Source organism: Mauremys mutica, chromosome 1 (assembly GCF_020497125.1).
Source record: "Mauremys mutica isolate MM-2020 ecotype Southern chromosome 1, ASM2049712v1, whole genome shotgun sequence".
In the NCBI taxonomy this organism is placed as follows: domain Eukaryota; kingdom Metazoa; phylum Chordata; order Testudines; family Geoemydidae; genus Mauremys; species Mauremys mutica.
The window spans coordinates 5,160,998-5,182,838 of NC_059072.1; the positions used below are offsets into that span (position 1 = coordinate 5,160,998).

General features: G+C 45.0%; 1 protein-coding gene across 1 annotated transcript in view; it reads left to right on the forward strand.

Moving 5' to 3' along the window:
* TNPO3 (transportin 3) overlaps positions 1 to 21,841 on the forward strand; it is an 82,288-nt gene that overhangs the window by 710 nt on the left and 59,737 nt on the right. The gene's annotated exons all lie outside the window — the stretch shown is intronic.

Here is a 21,841-nt window from a genome sequence, read left to right on the forward strand (position 1 = left end):
GGGGGGGGGGGCGAGGCCGGGCCGCTGGGGGAGCCCGGCGGGGGGGGGGTGAGGCCGGGCCCGGCAGCTGGGGGAGCCCGGCGGGGGGGGGGGGAGAGGCCGGGCCGGGCCGCTGGGGGAGCCCGGCGGGGGGGGGGGAGGGGCCGGGCCGGGCCGCGGGGGGACCCCGGCGGGGGGGGGGGAGAGGCCGGGCCGCGGGGGAGCCCGGCGGGGGGGGTGGGGAGGCCGCGCCGCGGGGCGACCCCGCCGGGGGGGGGGGGGGTGAGGCCGGGGCGGGGGGCAGGGGGAGCCCGGCGGGGGGGGGGGGGAGAGGCCGGGCCGGGCCGCTGGGGGAGCCCGGCGGGGGGGGGGGGGCAGAGGCCGGGCCGGGCCGCTGGGGGAGCCCGGCGGGGGGGGGGGAGAGAGGCCGGGCCGCTGGGGGAGCCCGGCGGGGGGGGGAGAGGCCGGGCCGGGCCGCTGGGGGAGCCCGGCGGGGGGGGGGAGGAGAGGCCGGGCCGCGGCGCTGGGGGAGCCCGGCGGGGGGGGGGGGGGGGGGGAGGCGGGGCCGCGGCGCTGGGGTAGCCCGGCGTGGGGGGGGGGGGCGGGGAGGCCGGCCCGCGGCGCGCGGGCAGCCCGGCGGGGGCGGGGGGGAGGAGAGGCCGGGCCGGGGGTTCCCGGCAGCGGAGCCTGGGCGGCCCCGGCTCGGAGCGGCGAGTTCGGCCTTCGCGCTCCCCGAGCCCCAGCGCGGAGCCGGCTGGGGTTGGGGGCGGAGCTGGGCCGGGGCGGGCCCCGTGCGCCGGAGGCGGCCTGGCAGCAGGGCTAGGCCTGTAGCGCGGCCGGCTGGAGGCCTCGTGTTGCGGGGAGGCCGCGATCGGAGGCCGGGGTCTGGCTCCCGCAGCGGGGCCGGGGGCGAGGCGGTTCCTGGCACTGGGGCTCTGGGGTCCCCGCCACGCGAGTGGGGAGGGCAGCGGGCCGGGACTGAGTGTGTCTCGGCCTCTCCCCCCTTCCAGAGAGAGGGAGGGGGCTCCGCGCCCTCTCAGTGTGGGGTGGGGGGCGAGCTGCCTCCACGTGGGAGCCTGGGGCGCTTGTTCTCCCGTGACATTCCCGGTTATCGGCCTGTCAGGGCTCCGCGCTCGCCAGCCTGGAATAAGCGCAGTCTCGTGTTTCTCTGGTGCGTCCCAGCCCCCGGCATCCGAAAGGGCTTTATGGAGCCGCAGGATCCCTGCAGCCAGCGGGGGTGGCGCTAGACCGCGACCAACCCCGAGCTCACGCCTGCTGATCTGTGCCTTAAGACCAGCTCGGTGGGCACGGACATGACCCTATACCCCGGCCAGTGCGGACAAGGCCGCAAATTCTGGCGACTGCAGCTTATATGATTGGAGTCCAGGCTTCTTCTTGTTGTTGCCTTCAGGAGTCCCAAATATTTGAAAGGAAAGAATCTCTTTGTTCCAGAAAGAACTGTGCATATTTTCTCCTCTTATCTGTGTTGTCTGAAGTGAGATCAGGGATTTGGTGTTGATACTGTTTGTTCTGTAATAATGCTAGATTTTTGTGACACATTGTACATTTTTAGTAACAGGAGTTCGGAGTCATGTTAAAGTACTATACCGACACACAAGCATTTTTATTACACTATGTCATACCAGTTAGAATCTGACATTCAGGAGCAGTTAACAAAAAGTTTTGCTAGTATGCAAGTGGTGGTTAAAAGTAGATAAAATGTATAGTTGAAGACATACAGTAAAGCAAATTAATTTTTGCTATGTATTCTAACAGTTCGGATTATCTTACAATTGTAAGAAAGATTTGATTTTTGCATCCGTCACTACAGGCAATTTTTCCTGCCCTGATAGCAAGATAAACAGACATGGGTCACAGCATATTACTTTAGGACTCCACCCCAGTACTTTTCCAGTTCGGAATTTGGCCCTGTTGAGCTGCTGTGAATTGTGACAGTAGGGGAGACTTCACTTCCTCTGTTGATTGCTGTTGTGGTTTTGTCTTAATAGTTTATTCGGTAGCAGAGATGTTGTCTTTTGTAATGGCTTTTTTTTAATCTATTAACAGATCTGTTCTTTATAACAAATAAAAATTTCTTTGTAACTTAGAGAAAAACTTAATATATACACAATGATAAATTGGCCCATGGAAGTCCCTAAAAATATATTGATGAGACCTGCTACCAATACCTGTGGTATTGAGCATGTATTGTATTGTGGTTGATGCTTTTCTACTGACTTCCTCTTCTGTCTTGTCAGTTTATAGTGTTGGTTAAAGTCTTTCATTATCTCTGGTCTAGATCCAAACTTCTGCTTTTATTGTTTGGATGCATAACCCTTTATTAGTTCTATTCAAACTCCATGCAATATTGTGATTTTTTTCTCATATTTTCCTAATTTTACTATCTTGTTTTTTAATTATAAGTATTGTTGAAGGGAGTCCTCTTTCCCTCCCTCAGTATTCGGAGAAAGTTCTCAACCCCCAGAAAGCTCCACTAGGTTTCTAAATATTTTTTTTTCCCTTCTCCCCTGTAAAATTCCAACTTGGTGAGTGAATTTTTCTAGGCTTTTTTTCTTTCAAAAACGCTCTGTTGAAACAGAAAGGCCTGCCCTTCTTCCTCCTTGAGCATTCACAGGGAAGCATACTTCCTTAACGGGGGACAGGAAAGGCAGACTCCCCTTCTTTCGCACAATCTTTGCAATGTCTGAAAAGGAGGAAATGTGAATGACAAATTCTTGTGTTTGCATTTTTGCTGGGATTATAAACAGCCCTTCTTTTGTGTTGTGTGATAAGATGCATCGATTTGACACTGCTTATTTGAGTCCCTTCTCCCCTTCCAAGAAGTATTGGCCCAGGCTTGCTTTCTGGCAGCTTCTCGGAGCCTATCTCTGTATCTAACATGGCAGATCTAATGGCAATTACAGGCCACATTTAAGGACCTTGTAAGTGACATGTTGGGCAACTCTCAACTAATCTCTAAGCTTGGAGTACTGTTTCCTGGCTTCTGAATCTTCAAGGTGATTGATGCTAGACAGGGCCAGACAGTGTGTTACAAGGCATTAGTCAGAGGTCTAAATCTATTAGCTAGAAGCCCATATAAAATGTTGCCAGTCTTGTCATGGTTCAGGGATATTGTCTTGTATGCACCCAATGCTTTCTCCTGGTTGCGGGGGCTGGGAATGGGTTAGAACCATAGAAATACAGGACTAGAAGGGACCACCAGAGGTGATCAGGTGTAGCCCCTGGTGCTGAGGCAGGAACAAATCTACGGCCTGGTCTACACTAAGAAGGGGGGTCGAACTAGGGTACGCAAATTCAGCTACGTGAATAGCGTAGCTGAATTCGAAGTACCCTAGTTCGAACTACTCACCCGTCCAAACACGGCGGGGTCAAACTCCGCGGCTCCCCCGTCGACTCCGCCACCGCCGTTTGCAGTGGTGGAGTACCAGAGTCGACCGCAGCGCTTCCGGAGTTCGAACTATCGCGTCTAGATCAGACGCGACAGTTCGAACTCCGAGAAGTCGAACTTACCTTCCGGGTCGACACGGTAAGTGTAAACCTACCCTATGAGAGGTGTTTGGAGGTTTTTAAGAACAGGTTGACCAATGATGGTGAGTCCACAGTCTCCCTTGGAAGCCTATTCTAGTGCTTAACTAGCCTTATAGTTAGAAAGTTTCCCCTAATATCTAATAAATCTCTTTTGCTGCAGATTAAGCTGATGACATATTGTCCTACCCTCAATGTACTTTTGAGTTTTGCATCAGAGGGGTAGCCGTGTTAGTCTGGTTCTGTAGAAGCAGCAAAGAATCCTGTGGCACCTTATAGACTAACAGACGTTTTGAAGCATGAGCTTTCGTGGGTGAATACCCACTTCTTCGGATGCGAGTAGTGGAAATTTCCAGGGGCAGGTTTATATATGCAAGCAAGAAGCAAGCTAGAGATAACGAGGTTAGTTCAATCAGGGAGGATGAGGCCCTGTTCTAGCAGTTGAGTGAAAACCAAGGGAGGAGAAACTGGTTCTGTAGTTGGCAAGCCATTCACAGTCTTTGTTTAATCCTGAGCTGATAGTGTCAAATTTGCAGATGAACTGGAGCTCAGCAGTTTCTCTTTGAAGTCTGGTCCTGCAGTTGAGTTTTGCGTGATCTTACACAGAAAGGCTACCTCCAGTTCACCCGGCTGCAAAACGGGTACCTGATCCATCAGGTTAGGCCAGTCATAGGCAGTCAGGTGTGGTGCTGGCCACATTGTTCTTGTGTCCTTGTGTACTGTTGGCTATGAGACTGATGTGCCTTAAATGCATCAGCCTGATGAGCCATTGGCTTGGGGAAACTTCGACTTGACTCTTTATTACAGCGTGTGACATATTTGAAGACTTGTTACCAGGTCCCGCCTCAGTCATCTTTTTTTCAAGACTAAACGTTCCCAGGTTTTTTTAATCTTTCCTCCTAGATCAGGTTTTCTAGGCCTTCGATCATTTTTGTTGCTTTCCTCTGGAGTCTCTCCAGTTTGTCCATATTTTTCCTAAAGTGCGGCACCCAGACCTGGACACACTACTCCAGCTGAGGCCTCACCAGTGCTGAGCAGAGTGGGACAGTTACCTCCTGTGTCTTCTATAGAACACTCCTGTTAACACACCCCAGAATATTAGCATTTTTCTGAACAGCGCCACATTGTTGGTTTATATTCACTTTGTGATCCACTATGCCCTCCACCAGATCCTTATCAGCAGTGTTACCACCTGGCCAGTTATTCCCCATTTTGTAGTTATGCATTTGATTATCTAAGTGCTTATCTTTATTGAATTTCATCTTGTTGATTTCAGACCAATTCTCCCATTTCTCAAGGTCATTTTGAATTCTAATCCTGTTCTCCAAAGTGCTTGCAACCCCTCCCAGCTTGGTGTCATCTGCGGATTTTATAAGCATACTCTCCACTCCATTATTGAAGTAATTAAAGAACACATTGAATAGTATCGGGCCTAGGACTGACCTCCTGAGTAACCCCACTAGATAAATCCTTACAGTTTGACAGCGAACGTTGATAACTACTCTTTGAGCACCATCTTTCAACCAGCTGTGCACCCACCTTACAGTAATTTCATTTCACCCACATTTACTTAATTTTCTTATGATAATGTCACATGGGTCTGAGTTAAAACTCTTATCACATCTATCGCTTTTCCATATAGGCCCATTTTGTAATCTTTTAATAGCCCCTTGTCTCTGCTGCAGCCTGTTATAGTGAGATGATATTTTTAACTCAACAGACCAATATTCTAATTCAGTGGCAAAAAAGCTATATTCATAAAGAGTGAAGTTTCCTTGGTGGTATGTTGGCCTGTTACAGAGTGTTGAGTAAATCTCAAACTTCTGAAAATCAGGAAATGCACAGTTAAGGACGCCCATGCAACCTTAACCCTACCCATTTTCAGCAGTGCTCTAATGCACACACACCTTTACTCTGCCAATGCCAGTTGCTGAAATGTGCAAGCTCTTCACCTCCTCCTCCTACCCATTCATTCACCGTGAGGATTCCTTCTATCCCCTGGAGCTGACAGTAGCTGATGGGGAATTATTTAGATATGCTCCAGGTGTGGTCTGCATGGTACGTGTACCCACACTAAATGGTGGAGGCATTGAAATGATGCATACTGGATCCTGACGGTATGCATGCTGCTCTTTCCCTTGCCCACTCACATCAGAGGATACAAAAATACATCTTTTTGTATCAAGCAATGTAGGTTATTACATATTTATTGCACAGGTCTACAAAGGTTCAGGCTTGAAACATCAGTGGTGGAGTGTTCATCATGGGCAGTGGTGTTGGCATCTTCCCTAGAACTACCCCCACAAGCATAAAGTGGCTGCATAGAAATCCTCTCATGTTTTTTCTTTATTGATGCAGGCACCCTGTAATCTTCCAGACTGCACATCTATGCAAGCAAAGTAGTGAACATGGTCTTAAATACTGTTTACAATTTGGGTTCTTTAAGACTTAGTGGGTGCCATGCACTACCTTGGGTAAAAACTGACAGACTGAGACTATTTTGACCCACATCACAATAATAGTTTGCTCTCTAGCTTGGTGCAAATTAAAAGCTACCTAGAAACTCTTTGCAAAACAGCAGTTTTCTCAGGGCTCATCGTATCTCTGGAACCCCGGCTCAGTGACCTCAAATTTGGGTCACTAACCCTGCTGTGCGCTCCCATAAGGCATTACACATTTCAAGAAAAGCCATGCAAGTGTGCAGATTTTAGAGCACATTGTCCTTTAAACAGGCCTTAGGTAGTACATCGCTTGTGTGTGTGTGTACTTGGCTCTGTGTTTCGGCGATGCACATACTCCATAGGAGAGCTTGTGTCAATGAAGTGCAGTGCACCATGGGTAGTTATCTCACTGAAATTTACCATCTTCCAGCACGTGGCCTTTTGGGAAGTTTTGGCAATGCATGATGGGGGCCAAAATGAGCTGCACAGAGGTAATTGGGAGCACAGGTCAATTTCCCAGTTTGCGACTGTTTCCATCGCACAATATCTGTATCCCATAATTTTTGTACCTTTTTTCAAAATCCCATAAACCCGTGGCACACTCCTCATTCTCTGCCGTCTGACAGAAGCATGGAGCCTGCACAGCTCATTGTCATGAATGTAACAAGCACAGGACGCACAATCCTGTAGTATTTTCAGAGCCGCAAAAACAACTGAGTGGGTGGGGAAGATAACTGTTGTTTGGAGGACAGGTTGCCATGGGACACAGCAAGAACCAAGTCTAGGTTGTTAGTGTCATTCATGGAGCAGCTGCAGATGGTGGAGTGCCGCTTCCGTGCCTGAGAAACAAGCACTGACTAGTGGGATCGCATCATAATGCAGGTTTGGGCTGATGAGCAGTGACTGCAGGACTTTCGGATGCATAAGGCCACATTCCTGGATCTGTTTAGCCCAGTCCTCTAGGGTAGGGACACCAAAATGAGAACTGCCCTGACAGTGGGGAAGTGGATGGCAATTGCACTGTGGAAACTTGCAGTGCCAGGCTGTTACCCGTCAGTCGGGAGTCAGTTAGGAGTGGGGAAATCCATCGTGGGGGTTGCTCTTATGCAAGTGTGGTGGGCCATTAATCGCCTCCTGCTATGCAGGACTGTGACTCTGGGCAGTGTGCAGGACATAGTGGATGGATGGATTTGCAGCAGTTGGGATCCTGAACTGCAGGAGGGGCGATAGCACACACGTCCCTCTGTTGTCGCCAGGCCACCTTACCACAGCATACGTTAACAGAAAGGGCTACTTTTCTATGGTTTTGCAACCTGGTGGATTACCAGGGATGTTTCACTGACATCAGTGTGGGCTGCTCAAGGAAGGCGTATAATATTCACATCCTTAAGAATACAGGATTTTTTCAGAAAGCTGCAAACAAACAGGGGCTTCCTTTCCTAACTGGCGGATTATCACTGGAAATGTTGAAAAGCCAATAGATTCTGGGGGACTCAGCGTACCCCTTTCTTCCTTGACTCATGAAGCCATACTCTGGTCACCTTGACAGCACCAAGGAAGGATTCAACTGCCAGTTTAGCAGGTGCAGAATGACAGTTGAAAGTGTTTTTGGTCATTTGAAGGGACGCTGGCGTTGTTTACTCACAGATTGGACCTTGCTGAGTAAAATATCCCAGTGGTTATAGCTGCCTGCTGTGTCCTGCATAATATCTGAGAAGCAAAGAGGGAAAAGTTTCCGCCGGTGGAGGTGAAGTGGCTGTCTGCTGAATTTGAATGGCCAAATACAAAGGCTATTAGAACTCAACTATCAGGCTCAGGGAGGCTGGGAATGACCATTTTTAACATGTATTATATACTCTCACAGGAGGAGTCAAGGGACGTCCCTGTGTCCATAGAAAAAGTGTTCCAAATGCCCCTTTCCATCCCGCCTAACTCTCTAGCGGGGAATGAAAAGCAGATATCAGCTCTCCCTCTTGGTTGGACTACTACCTCTCGAGTAAATTATTGAGTCAGAAATGTGTCCTGCTACTTTGGGGGCACCATCCCTGCAACTGAAAATGTACACTTACCCAGGATTCTTTTGCCTGCATCAGGCTCGCCCGTGCCCAACTGGCTGGACTGCAGTGGAGTCAAAAATAGGACCTGGCTTACTGCGCAGCTGGGATCCCCCAGTCACCTGTCGCCCAAACTCCTCTTCTCATCCTCCACCACGTTAACGAAGACACTCTTAAGATGACGGGTGAGAGCTTCTCCTGTTGGCTTAGTTAATCGACCTCCACGAGAGGCTGTCTACATTGTCGTGTAGGTTGGTAACTATGTTCAGGGGTGTGACTTATTCACACCCTTGAGCAATGTAGTTATACCGGAGTAATTCTGTAGTGTAGACCAGGCGTCAGTTGGCTCAATGGGGCAATTTGCAGTTACATCGATGGGAGACCAATTGAGTGTAGACACATGCACAGGTAGGTCTCTGTAAGCTGCCTTGCATTGATCTAGCTTTATAGTGTAGACTGGGCGACAGGAAGATAGAGATGATGGAGAGAGAGACCTCCTTTACACATCCATCTGCAGCGCTGGAGGTGCGAAATGGCCTATTCACCTCAATGTGCTGTTCTCAGCTCAATGAGAACACCCCATGGAGGTGAACACAACATCTCTGAGACTGTGACCTGCTCCATTAATCTCAGTGGGTGTTCCCGTCCCCCTCCTGAGTGCCTGTGATATGTATGAAGTATACCCGTTCTCAGCTCCTCATCCAAAGGGGCAGGACTACCCCAGATCCTGACTCACATGAGGGGCAGGGAGGGGCCTCAGACCCTCCCAAAAGTGTAGATCCCGGCACATACATGGGGGCAGCAAGGGGACTCAGAATGGACTTTTATGTAGAAAACCTTGATTAAATCAAGTCTTCCTGACTAGTGATTTAAATCAAATCCACTCTGTTAATTACTCTCACTGTTAAGCACATTGGGTGCTGCCATCCTCTCATTAGTGAGGAGGTGCAGCCTGCAAAGATGACAGATATACAACACTACATTTCGATCCAAGTAGAAGCACTGTGCATACTGAGACCTGTTGTCTCCATAGGCTGCGAACAATCTGCGGGCACAGGCTGGCATGTTATGGTACAGTACAAACAACAAGCACAGTGCGTGTGGTGATCGTTACAGATGGTTTTTTGACCTGTGTTGAATAAGGCTCATTCAGGCATTGGGGCAAAATGGGAAACCGTACAAAACCAGAGTGGGCGTGCGTGACTAAAAACAGTTGAGAGAAGCCCATGGAGAGCTGCCTTCTATCAAGATGACTTACTGAATTTTGGGACCGGAAGTCCCTGAGGGCTGCACCACTGCACTAAAGATAACGACATCAGCCGACTGACTGCTTTGTAGGACTCTGTAGACCATACTATATTTGCCCTCGAATTTACAGAATCTCTCCTCGAGAAGTGCAGGCAGGGCTGTCAAATCTCCTACTCAAGGCTTCTCCCTTCAGGGTGGGGGTTTATCATCTGGTCCCATCCCTGTTGTAAATTTGTGATTTGGGCTCCAGCCTTATTCCGATTGGTTATGGTTCATATGTGCGTTTATCTGGGTTTGGCAGGTTGCCTGGTGTAATAAATTAGTGGACCACAGTTTTCCTTTTTAGCTTTGTTGTCTTCCTTAATTTAGCAATCTGTAACTATTCCCTCTGCGCTACTCCCCCTCCCCCCACCTAAGTTACTGTCACTAAAAAAACAATCCATAGTGACTGAACAAGCAATTTCTCTATAAAACTACTGCTCAGACAGTGGGGCAGATCGGATTTCTAGCAAGACGATCGACCTACTTCAAAGGATCCCTTTTCGGTTTATAGAGAAATAACTCTCCCATCTCATCTCATGAAAGGTCTTGTTTCTTTGATTTCAGAAATCTTTTTTTCTAGCTTTGGACTATGCTCCCTGTTTCGCGTGTTGTAGTGCAAATGTTTTCCTTAAGAACCTAGCCCGTCTCCAGGTTAACAGCACTGCTGGCTCTGTCGCTTTTTATTAGTGCTCTCCAGGCTTGATGCTCTTAGAGGGATATCACACACACACACAGCTCTAGTGGAAAGATTTTGTAGGAGGCAGCTAAGCTGTTCCTCAAAAAGATACGGCCTTGGTCCGGTGAATGGATTGGGGTGGAATTAGTTTCCATTCAGAACATAGCGTGTCATTAGTCTAAACCAGGGGTTCTCAACCTTTTGTGTCCTGCCCCTCTTCTCTCCCCCTCTCCCCTAACATGCAATAAAAATTCCACAGCCCACTTGTGCCACAACTGCTTTTCTGCATACAAAAGCCAGGGCTGGCATTAGGGGGTAGCAAGCAGGGCAGTTGCCTTCGGCCCCGTGCCACTGGGGCACCCATAAAGCTACATTGCTCAGGCTTCAGCTTCAGGCCCGGGTGGCAGGGCTCTAGGCTTCAGCCCCAGGCGGTGGGTCTTCTGCTTTCTTCCCTGTGAGTCTAATTCTGGCTTTGCTTGGCAGACCCCCTCAAATCTGCTCATGGCCATCTGGGGGCCCCGGACCCTTGGCTGAGAACCACTAGTCTTAACCGTTCTTTACAGGACTCCTCTCAACTACCCGTTTGAGAGAGGTGAACTTTGTATCAGGGTGGATTTGATTTAAATCATGATTTAAATCACTAGTCAGGAAGACTTGATTTAATCATGGATCTCTACGTAAAAGTGCATTCTTGTTGGTTGTTATAACCTTAATACATATTCTTCACAACTCAGAGATAAATGTAGGTTTCATTTTTAGAAGGTACACATTATACATTTTTAAACAGTGATTTATTTTGAAAACTTTTCAGGTGAGTTTTACAGCTGTGTCAGAAAATGAATGATTGGTTATTTCATTTACCAAATGTAATTGAAGCAGATATTTATGCAGTCATTGGGAGGTGAACTATCTCCAGTTTAACAGGTTAATCATTAATATTTGGAGGATTTTCTTGTCATGCTGTATTAGGTGGAGAACATCACCAGACAGACATTTAAATTGTTTTATTTAACTAAAATAACAATGTTAAGTATTCTGGATTTTTTTCTTCAACAGCATACGCAACAAACAAAACAAGCATGTGAATTTTTGAATTTAAACGTTCAAGTTTTTTAAAATCGAGTTTGTTTTTATTAAAATAGTTTTACTAAAATAGTTAAATGAAATATTTAAAAAAAAACCACAAATTAAATCGACTATGTCAGCCAGATCAATATGAGAAACTTAAAATATTGGCTTCTGCAGCTAACTCAGTTGCCGTCTCCTTTTATTTTCCTGTTTGTTCATAATCTGGAAAAGAAAACCAAACTTTCCTGCTTTTTCAGGTCCCAAATGATTTTCAATTAGTCCAAAGGAAGAAAATAGCCGCTCAGCCCACTGTTGGTCTGCGGTCCCAGCCGCCGGCCCCGCACAGCCTGCTGCCTCTTAAACATTGTGAACACCTTGTTTGTTTTACAATACAACACTAGTTTAGTTATATAATATATAGACTTATAGAAAGAGACCTTCTAAAAAAACATTAAAATGTATTACCGGCACGTGAAACCTTAAATTAAAGTGAATAAATGAAGACTCAGCACAGCACTTCTGAAAGGTTGCCGACCCCTGATCTATACAGAGGCCCCTGGAATCCCATAAGATTGTATCCCTAATCCATGAACTATTGGAACTCATTTACAAAACTTTTCTTAAACATTACATGAATATATTGTCTCATATTATAGAATTAGAATTTATAATCCCTATTCCATGATGAGATATCTTTCAGCTATAATGTATCTTAATTAAAACTATCTTTAGATAATCTGGTTTTTTCTTCAAAAAGCATTTTATCAAAAAAATCTGATTTAAATTAAAAAAATCATTGATTTTTATCCATCCTGCTTTGTAGTTAGATAGATCTACTTTGTCCAGGCCACAGAGGGAATCTCACTGCTTTAGTCTTCATTTCCTCTGTGTTAAAAGGGAAATAATAATGTCCCCCTCAAAGGGGCGGGATGGTGTTGAAAGTTAATCCCCTATTAACAATAGTATGACCTCTTCCACCTGCCAATTTGTGGTTTGAGAACTAACACGTTGCACTCTTCAGCATCTCCATCCAGACTTCCCAAGTGCTTGATAGATGTGAATGAATTAAATCCTGTAATAGCCCTGTGAAGTCAAGTGCTATTGCCACGTAACTGAGATGCTGAGACCCAGGCAAAATGACTCGCCGAAAGTCACAGGAGGTCAGTGGTGAGGCTGGACTAGATCTCACATCTGGTTTAATGGGCCTCCTTCTCAGAGAGAGGGAATGTAGGTTTTAACTAGCCCTGGACAGTCTGGGGTGGGGGTTGTTTGTGTTTAATAAGCAGTACTAATCCCTGGCATAATTATTGGTGGTTTACACGCACTCAGCTCTCATCAGGCTGTGTTGTAAAAGAGGGTTTAGTCGATTTCAGTGGTGTTGGCAGTTTCAGAGCTGTGTGTAGCAGTGAGTCATACAGCGGCAAAACACTTAAAAACGGATGGTTCTTCTCGCATGGGTTGTGGAGTGTAATAGGAGGTTTTAGAACACGCTTGTGGAAAGCTTGCTGAGCTGTGGCTGCAGAACATTCACCACAGTGAGCATCCTTTTGAAAATATCAGTATAAAGGTCTCTCTTAGGCCTCTTCTGTACAATATGCCTAGAATTAGGTGGTTAGAAGGCAAAGGTCTCTCTTAGGCCTCTTCTGTACAATATGCCTAGAATTAGGTGGTTAGAAGGCAAAGGTCTCTCTTAGGCCTCTTCTGTACAATATGCCTAGAATTAGGTGGTTAGAAGGCAAATGTTCCTCCACCATCTCCAGACTAACTGCAACCTGTTGCAGCTCTTCCAAAAGTCCCATTAGGAGTTCATCTGCCTTTCATCAAGTTGCAGTGATGATCTTCCTGAAACCAGAAGATTGTTTTCCCATGCGTGAGCCATTCTTTTCAGGTGACAGATCTGAGGAACTGCTCCAGGTTGAGGTGTTAATAGACGTTTTGGAACATGTTGATAGAATCATAGAACTTAAGATCAGAAGGGACCATTATGATCATCTAGTCTGACCTCCCGCAAGATGCAGGCCACAAAAGCTGACCCACCCACTCCTGAAATAATTCTCTCCCTTGACTCAGCTGTTGAAGTCCCCAAATCCTGATTTAAAGACTTCAAGTAGCAGATAATCCTCCAGCAAGCGACCCCTGCCCCATGCTGCGGAGGAAGGCGAAAAACCTCCAGGGCCACTGCCAATCTACCCTGGAGGAAAATTCCTTCCCGACCCCAAATATGGCGATCAGCTGAACCCCGAGCATGCGGGCAAGACTCTCCAGCCAGACCCTCAGGAAAAAGACTTTCAATATCCCAACATTGACCCTCGGTACTAATTACCAGTGGTCGCACGTTATTGACCAAATCACGTTCTCCTATCAAACCATTCCCTCCATAAACTTATCAAGCTTAATCTTAAAGCCAGAGAGGTCCTTCGCCCCCACTGTTTCCCTCGGTAGGCTGTTCCAGAATTTCACTCCCCTGATGGTTAGAAACCTTCGTCTAATTTCAAGCCTAAACTTCCCGACTGCCAATTTATATCCATTTGTTCTCGTGTCCACATTAGTACTGAGCTGAAATAATTCCTCTCCCTCCCTGGTATTTATCCCTCTGATATATTTAAAGAGAGCAATCATATCTCCTCTCAACCTTCTTTTGGTTAAGGAAAACAAACCGAGCTCCTCAAGTCTCCTTTCATACGACAGGCTTTCCATTCCTCAGATCATTCTAGTGGCCCTTCTTTGTACCCGTTTCAGTTTGAATTCATCCTTCTTAAACATGGGAGACCAAAACTGCACACAGTACTCCAAATGAGGTCTCACCAACGCCTTGTATAACGGGACTAGCACCTCCTTATCTCTACTAGAAATACCTCGCCTAATGCATCCCAAGACCGCATTAGCTTTTTTAACGGCCACATCACATTGCCGACTCATAGTCATCCTGCGATCAACTAGGACTCCGAGGTCCTTCTCCTCTTCCATTACTTCCAACTGGTGCGTCCCCAGCTTATAACTAAAATTCCTGTTAGTCATCCCTAAATGCATAACCTTACACTTCTCACTATTGAATTTCATCCTATTACTAATACTCCAGTTTACAAGGTCATCCAAATCTCCCTGGAGGATATCCCGATCCTTCTCCGAATTGGCAATACCTCCCAACTTCGTGTCATCCGCAAACTTTATCAGCCCACTCCTACTTTTGGTTCCAAGGTCAGCGATAAATAGATTGAATAAGATCGGACCCAAAACCGAACCTTGAGGAACTCCACTGGTAACCTCCCTCCAACCCGACAGATCACCTTTCAATACGACCCGCTGCAGTCTCCCCTTTAACCAGTTCCTTATCCACCTCTGGATTTTCATTTCGATCCCCATCTTTTCCAATTTAACCAGTAATTCTTCATGTGGTACCGTATCAAACGCCTTACTGAAATCCAGATATATTAGATCCACCACATTTCCCTTGTCTAAAAAATCTGTTACTTTACTCAAAGAAGGAGATCAGGTTGGTTTGGCACGATCTACCTTTCGTAAAACCATGTTGTAATTTGTCCCAATTGCCACTGACCTCAAGGTCTGTAACTACTCTCTCCTTTAATATTTTTTCCATGACTTTACATACTACAGATGTTAAACTAACAGGCCTGTAGTTTCCCGGGTCACTTTTTTTCCCCTTCTTGAAAATAGGAACTATATTAGCTAATCTCCAGTCAAACGGTACAACCCCCGAGTTTAGAGATTCGTTAAAAATTATCGCTAACGGGCTTGCAATTTCACTCGCCAATTCCTTTAATATTCTAGGATGAAGATTATCCGGGCCACCTGATTTACTACCGTTAAGCTGTTCAAGTTTGGCTTCTACCTCGGATACTGTAATTTCCAACCCCGCACCTTCATTCCCATCAGTCACTCTGCCACTATTCCTAAGCCCTTCATTAGCCTCATTAAAGACCGAGGCAAAATATTTGTTTAGATATTGTGCCATGCCTAGTTTATCCTTAATCTCCACTCCGTTTACAGTTTTAAGTGGTCCCACTTCTTCTTTCTTGGTTTTCTTCCTATTTATATGGCTAAAAAACCTTTTACTATTGGTTTTAATTCCCTTCGCAAGGTCCATCTCTACCCGGCTTTTGGCCTTTTTCACTGCATCCCTACACCTTCTGACCTCAATAAAGTAGGTTTCTTTGCTGATCCCTCCCATCTTCCACTCCTTGTACGCTTTCTGTTTTTTCTTAATCACCCCTCTGAGACGCTTGCTCATCCAGCTCGGTCTAAAACTGCTACCTAAGGACCGTTTTCCCTTTCTCGGGATACAGGCCTCTGACAGCTCCTGCAACTTCAACCTGAAATAATCCCAGGCGTCTTCCGCCTTTAGATCCCTAAATATGTTAGTCCAATCCACTTCCCTAACTAGTCGCCTTAATTTAGTAAAATTAGCCCTTTTGAAATCGTAAACCTTAGTCTCAGATGCAATTTTGTTTATCCTTCCATTTATTTTGAACCGAATTTGCTCATGATCACTCGAGCCAAGGTTGTCCCCTACAACCATTTCCTCAACAAGGTCCTCACTACTCACCAAAACCAAATCTAAAATGTCATCCCCCCTCGTCGGTTCAGCTACTACTTGATGAAGGAATTCATCAGCTGTCACGTCTAGGAAAAGCTGAGCCCTATTATTATTACTAGCATTTGTTCCCCAATCTATATCCGGGAAGTTAAAGTCTCCCATGATCATACAGTTCCTATTAGTATTTACCTCCTTAAAAACATTAAAGAGTTCTCTATCCATATCCATAAATTAAACAGTAATAAGTCACCAGGACAAGCTGGTCTTCACCCAAGAGTTCTGAAGGAACTCAAATGTGAAATTGCAGAACTGCTAACTGGTATGTAACCTATTGCTTAATAAAGCCTCTGTACCAGATGACTGATGGATAGCTAATGTGATGCCAATTTTTTAAAAAAAGCTCTGGAGGCGATCCTGGCAATTATGGGCCAGTAAGCCTAATTTCAGCACCAAGTGAACTGGTTGAAACTACAGTAAAGAACAGTATTATCAGTCACATATGAACATGGTATGTTGTGGAAGAGTCAACATGGCATTTGTAAATCATGTCTCACCAATCTACTAGAATTCATTGAGCATGTCAACAGATGTGGACGAGGATAATCCAGTGGATATAGTGTACTTGAAATTTCAGAAAGCCGTTGACAAGGTCTCTCACCAAAGGCTGTTGGGTGTTTTTTCACGCCCTGAGTGAGAAAGTTGCAGCGCTGTACAGTGGCAGTGTAGACACAGCCTTGGCTGTAACCACTCAAGAAAGAGATCTTGAAGTCATTGTGGATAGTTCTCTGAAAACATCTGCTCAATGTACAGCAGTGGTCAAGAAAGCTGACAATGTTAGGAGCCATTAGGAAGTTAGATAATACAGAAAATATTATAATGCCAGTATATACATCCATAATATGCCCATATCTTGAATACATGTACAGTTCTGGTCACCACAAGTCAAAAAGATACATTAGAATTAGGGCTGTCAAGTGATTAAAAAAATTAATCGCGTTTAAATGCACAATTAAAAATTAATAGAATACCATTATTTAAATATTTTTGGATGTTTTCCACATTTTCAAATATATTGATTTCAGTTACAGAATACAAAGTGTACAGTGCTCACTTTATATTTTTGATTACGAGTATTTGCACTGTAAAATAATAAAAGAAATAGTATTTTTCAGTTCACCTAATACAAGTACTGTAGTGCAGTCTCTTTATCATTAAAGTTGAATTTACAAATGTAGAATTCGGTACAGAAAAAACTGCATTAAAAATAAAACAATGTAAAATTTTAGAGCCTGCAAGTCCACTCAGTCCTACTTCTTATTCAGCCAATCGCTAAGACAAACAAGTTTGTTTACATTTGCAGGCGATAATGCCTGTGTCTTGTTTACAATGTCACCTGAAAGTGAGAACAGGTGTTCGCATGGCACTGTTGTAGCCGGCGTTGCAAGATATTTATGTGCCAGATGTGCTGAAGATTCATATGTCCCTTGTTTGTCTTGGTGATTGGCTTAGGATTGGGTGGACTTGTAGGCTCTGAAGTTTTACATTGCTTTGTTTTTGACTGCAGATATGTAACAAAAAAAATCTACATTTGTAAATTGCACTTTCACAACAGAGATTGCACTACGGTACTTGTATGAGGTGAATTGAGAAATACTATTATCATTTTTACAGTGCAGATATTTGTAATCAACAATAATATACACTTTGATTTCAATTACAACACAATACAATATATATGAAAATGTAGAAACATCCAAAATATTTAATAAATTTCAATTGTTATTCTATTGTTTAACAGTGCAATTAAAACTGCAATTAATTGCAAATAATTTTTTTATCGCAAATCATTTTTTTGATTTAATCACATGAGTTAACTGCAATTCATCGACAGCCCTAATTAGAATTGGAAAGAGTGCAGAAAGGGCAACACAATTAATTAGGTGTCTGGAACAGCTTCCATGTGAGGAGAGACTAAAAAGATTGGGACTGTTTAGCTTATGGGGATTTTTAAGAGCAGGTTGGACAAACACCTGTCAGGGATGGTCTAGATAATACTTAGTGCTGCCTTGAGTGCAGGGGACTGGACTAGATGACCTCTCGGGGTCCCTTCCAGTTCTATGATTCTATGAAAGAGATGATATGGGGGGTGTGTGATAGAAGTCTATAAAATCATTAATGATGTGGAGAGAGTGAGTAGGGAAGTGTTATTTACCCCTTCACATAACATAACATAACAAGGGATCACCCAATGAAATTAATAGGCAGCAGGTTTAAAACAAACAAAAGGAAGTACGTCATCACACAACACACAGTCAACGTGTGGAACTCATTGCCTCGGGATGTTGTGAAGGCCAAAAGTACAACTGGGTTCAGAAAAAGCTTACATTCATGGAGGATAGCAATTGATGGACCTGTAAGCCAAGATGGTCAGGAATCCAAGCCCATGCTCTGGGTGTCCCTAAATCTCTGACTGCCAGAAGCTGCAACTGGATGACAGGGATCACTTGAGAAATTGCCCTGTTCTGTTCATTACCTCTGAAGCACCTGGCCCCGGCCACTCCTCAGAAGACTGGATATTGGGCTGGATGGACTGTTGGTCTGACCCAGTCTGACCATTCTTATGTTCTCAATCTTCCCTCTGAGTTGAATTTCGTGATATAAACTCTTAGTCTGGGCATCAAACACCACTAAAATGCAAGCGCTTTACCTCTGAGTTCATAGTAAGGAGCAGCATCTCTTTACTGGCCCTTTTTTATTAATACCATCAAGCAGTTCTATGGGACTCTCCAACCGCAGAGCTCGACGTACTTGACACTGAGACATAGAGAAGTTGCCTTGCCTACGGTGGTGCAATGAGTGAACAGCAGAGGAAGGAATAGAATCCTGACTCCTAGGTGTACATCATTATGCATTGGGTAATTATGACTTTGTGGGAGGAACTCATTGAAGGAGAGAAAAAACAGAAAATCCTTTACGGCCTCCCCTGCCTACCTCACTCCCTTTCTTGTGACCATTTGAGAACTTAACCCTCTACTGCAATTACTTAGGGTACGTCGACACTGGGGAAAGCGAGTCTCAGAGCTCAAGTCAACTGACTCGGGGTTGTGCTACAGGGCTAAACGTAGCAGTATAAACGTTCCATTTTAGCCCCACAGTGTGAGCTCGAGTCTGTTGCCCCAGGCTCTGAGACTCACCGATGTGGGGTTTGGTTGGTTGGTTTTTTTTGCTGTGTCGGACATCAGCTTGTCTTGAAGGTGCAACATAGTTTATGAACCTGGAATAAGAGGCTTGTTTCATGTCCAATGGACTGTGTAAAACAACAAATCCAACCCCCCGGGTGTAATCTGATTTGTTCTATTGGTTCAATAATAAAAATAACTGGCTCTTAGCCATGAGCCACTTCAACTTTTTGTTGAGCATCAGCCAACAAACTCTGTGAGCAACTTTTAGAGTTTCAGCAACATCCTGTATATACTCAAAGTAGCACTTACACTGATCAAGTGCTTGCCTTTCGGGGGGGGGGGGGGATTTTTTTTAATAATGCCGGGTTGTAACACGAACTGGGGAAATAATTTGCAGTGAGTAACTTGAGTTTTTAAAATCTTTTTTCCATTCACAAATTGTCTTTGAGCAAATTAAAGGTTCCTTGATATTCATTATTCTAAACAATCCTGAATAACTTTTACAGTTCCTGGTTAGATTATGCATGAGTGGTTTATGAATATTGGATATTTGACTTGTGTTGGTTGGTTCCAATGAGCACATAGGTCATGTGATATGGCCCTACTGGTTGAGTGCAACTGCGAAGCCAGGATGGGTGCTTGTTTGTGAATTCAAGAGTATTGGCTTATGTTCTGTTGTCTACGAGAGATGTGATCAGACTTATTTACTAGAATCATCATGGAAAGCAAATTTGTTTAATATTTCAATCTGTTTGTTTATTTTGGCAGTTTCCCAGGGAAAAACTCATTCAGGACAGGGGACTGGTAAATACTGGCTTAAACACGGTTTAAATCAGGAAGCTGGGGGAAATAATTGCATCAGTGTCCAGCAAGCATAAGACAAATCTTTTCAAGCTTTCAAAACTGAAGAATAGGCCCAGTCAATCCTTTACATGAGAGAGTCCGTCTTCTGCTTCAAAATGCTGTATGGCCAAATGGATCTGGACTGCTGTCTGCGACTCTGGGTGCTTCTGATTGCTTAATGCTGTCAAGCCTACAACCCTGCACTATTTGTCATTTTCCTATGATCAAATGTTTTTACTTTTCAAAATTTGTTTATATGAGTAATGACATGTATAACTTTCTTGAGAAGATACTGAACGAAACTATATAGAGACATTCTCATGTTTAATATTCTAATTACATACTAGTATTACACCCGCTGCGGTTATACTTTTTGTTCGTACAGCCTTAAATCAATCAATGATTTGAATAGGTAATAAAAATTAAGTGTAATGTGTGCATCAATGAAACAGTTTTTAAAATAGAAAGTGCCTTAAACTGGGACTAACTAGTTTTTCCCAGGGTGGTAAAAACCACCTCTGGTAAATACTATGCCATCCCCAATTTGCCTGGTTCTGAGTCTAGTGAAAATAGTCATGTGTGTTTCTCCCCCCCCCCTTCGGTATTTTAGTCAGCATTGTGCTTCTCTGGTTATTTATTTGAGCAGTTCAGATTTGTCCATCTGCTCCTTCCTTCAGAAGTCACTCTGGTTTGCTTTTTCTTTTAAACTACCACTTATTCCAGAAATGTAATGCAAGTGGAAATTAGCTAAGGAACAGCAGCAAAGAATCCTGTGGCACCTTATAGACTAACAGACGTTTTGCAGCATGAGCTTTCGTGGGTGAATGCCCACTTCTTCGGATGCAAGTGGTGGAAATTTCCTGGGGCAGGTATATATAAGCAAGCAAGAAGCAAGCTAGAGATAACGAGGTTAGATCAATCAGGGAGGATGAGGCCCTGTTCTAGCAGTTGAAGTGTGAAAACCAAGGGAGGAGAAACTGGTTCTGTAATTGGCAAGCCATTCACAGTCTTTGTTTAGTCCTGAGCTGATGGTGTCAAATTTGCAGATGAACTGGAGCTCAGCAGTTTCTCTTTGAAGTCTGGTCCTAAAGTTTTTTTGCTGTAGGATGGCCACCTTAAGATCTGCTATTGTGTGGCCAGGGAGGTTGAAGTGTTCTCCTACAGGTTTTTGTATATTGCCATTCCTAATGTCTGATTTGTGTCCATTTATCCTTTTCCTTAGAGACTGTCCAGTTTGGCCGATGTACATAGCAGAGGGGCATTGCTGGCATATGATGGCATATATTACATTGGTGGAAGTGCAGGTGAATGAACCGGTGATGTTGTGGCTGATCTGGTTTGGTCCTGTGATGGTGTTGCTGGTGTAGATATGTGGGCAGAGTTGGCATCGAGGTTTGTTGCATGGATTGGTTCCTGAGCTGGAGTTACTATGGTGCGGTGTGCAGTTGCTGGTGAGAATATGCTTCAGGTTGGCAGGTTGTCTATGGGCGAGGACTGGTCTGCCACCCAAGGCCTGTGAAAGTGTGGGATCATTGTCCAGGATGGGTTGTAGATCCCTGATGATGCGTTGTAGGGGTTTTAGCTGGGGACTGTATGTGATGGCCAGTGGAGTCCTGTTGGTTTCCACAAACCCGGAAATCCTGGACGCCCCATCATCTCGGGCATTGGAACTCTCACTGAAGGACTGTCTGGATATGTAGACTCTCTACTCAGACCCTATGCTACAGAACCAGACTAACACGACTACCCCTCTGATACTAGCTAAGGAACGTCTTATAAGAAGTTTGCTTTCCACAACCCTCACGACTTCCTGTGCACGGCCTTGATTTGCTCACCTGTAGGTAGTATTCCAACATCTTTAAACCACAGAATGCAGAAGCCACTGGGCCAACAGACCATCACATGTTTTGAGTTAAATAAAAGATTATATCTCCTGGAGGTTTTGAGTTTATTTTTATCTATATAATGCAGATGTTATGTGTACTCGATCATTACTCATTTGATAAATGTGTTTCAGAATAGGAGCTCCACCTTGGAGGAGTCTGTTTTGCTGCTACTTGGCTAGCTTCCAATCTGCATGAACAAGTTCATAAAAATAGTGTGCAATATATACCAGCAGCAGAGAACGGTGTTTCCAGGTATCCGATGTTCAGAAGATAGTGTGGATTGGTTTGCGATTAATGCTGGTTTACTAACACTTTTTTAAA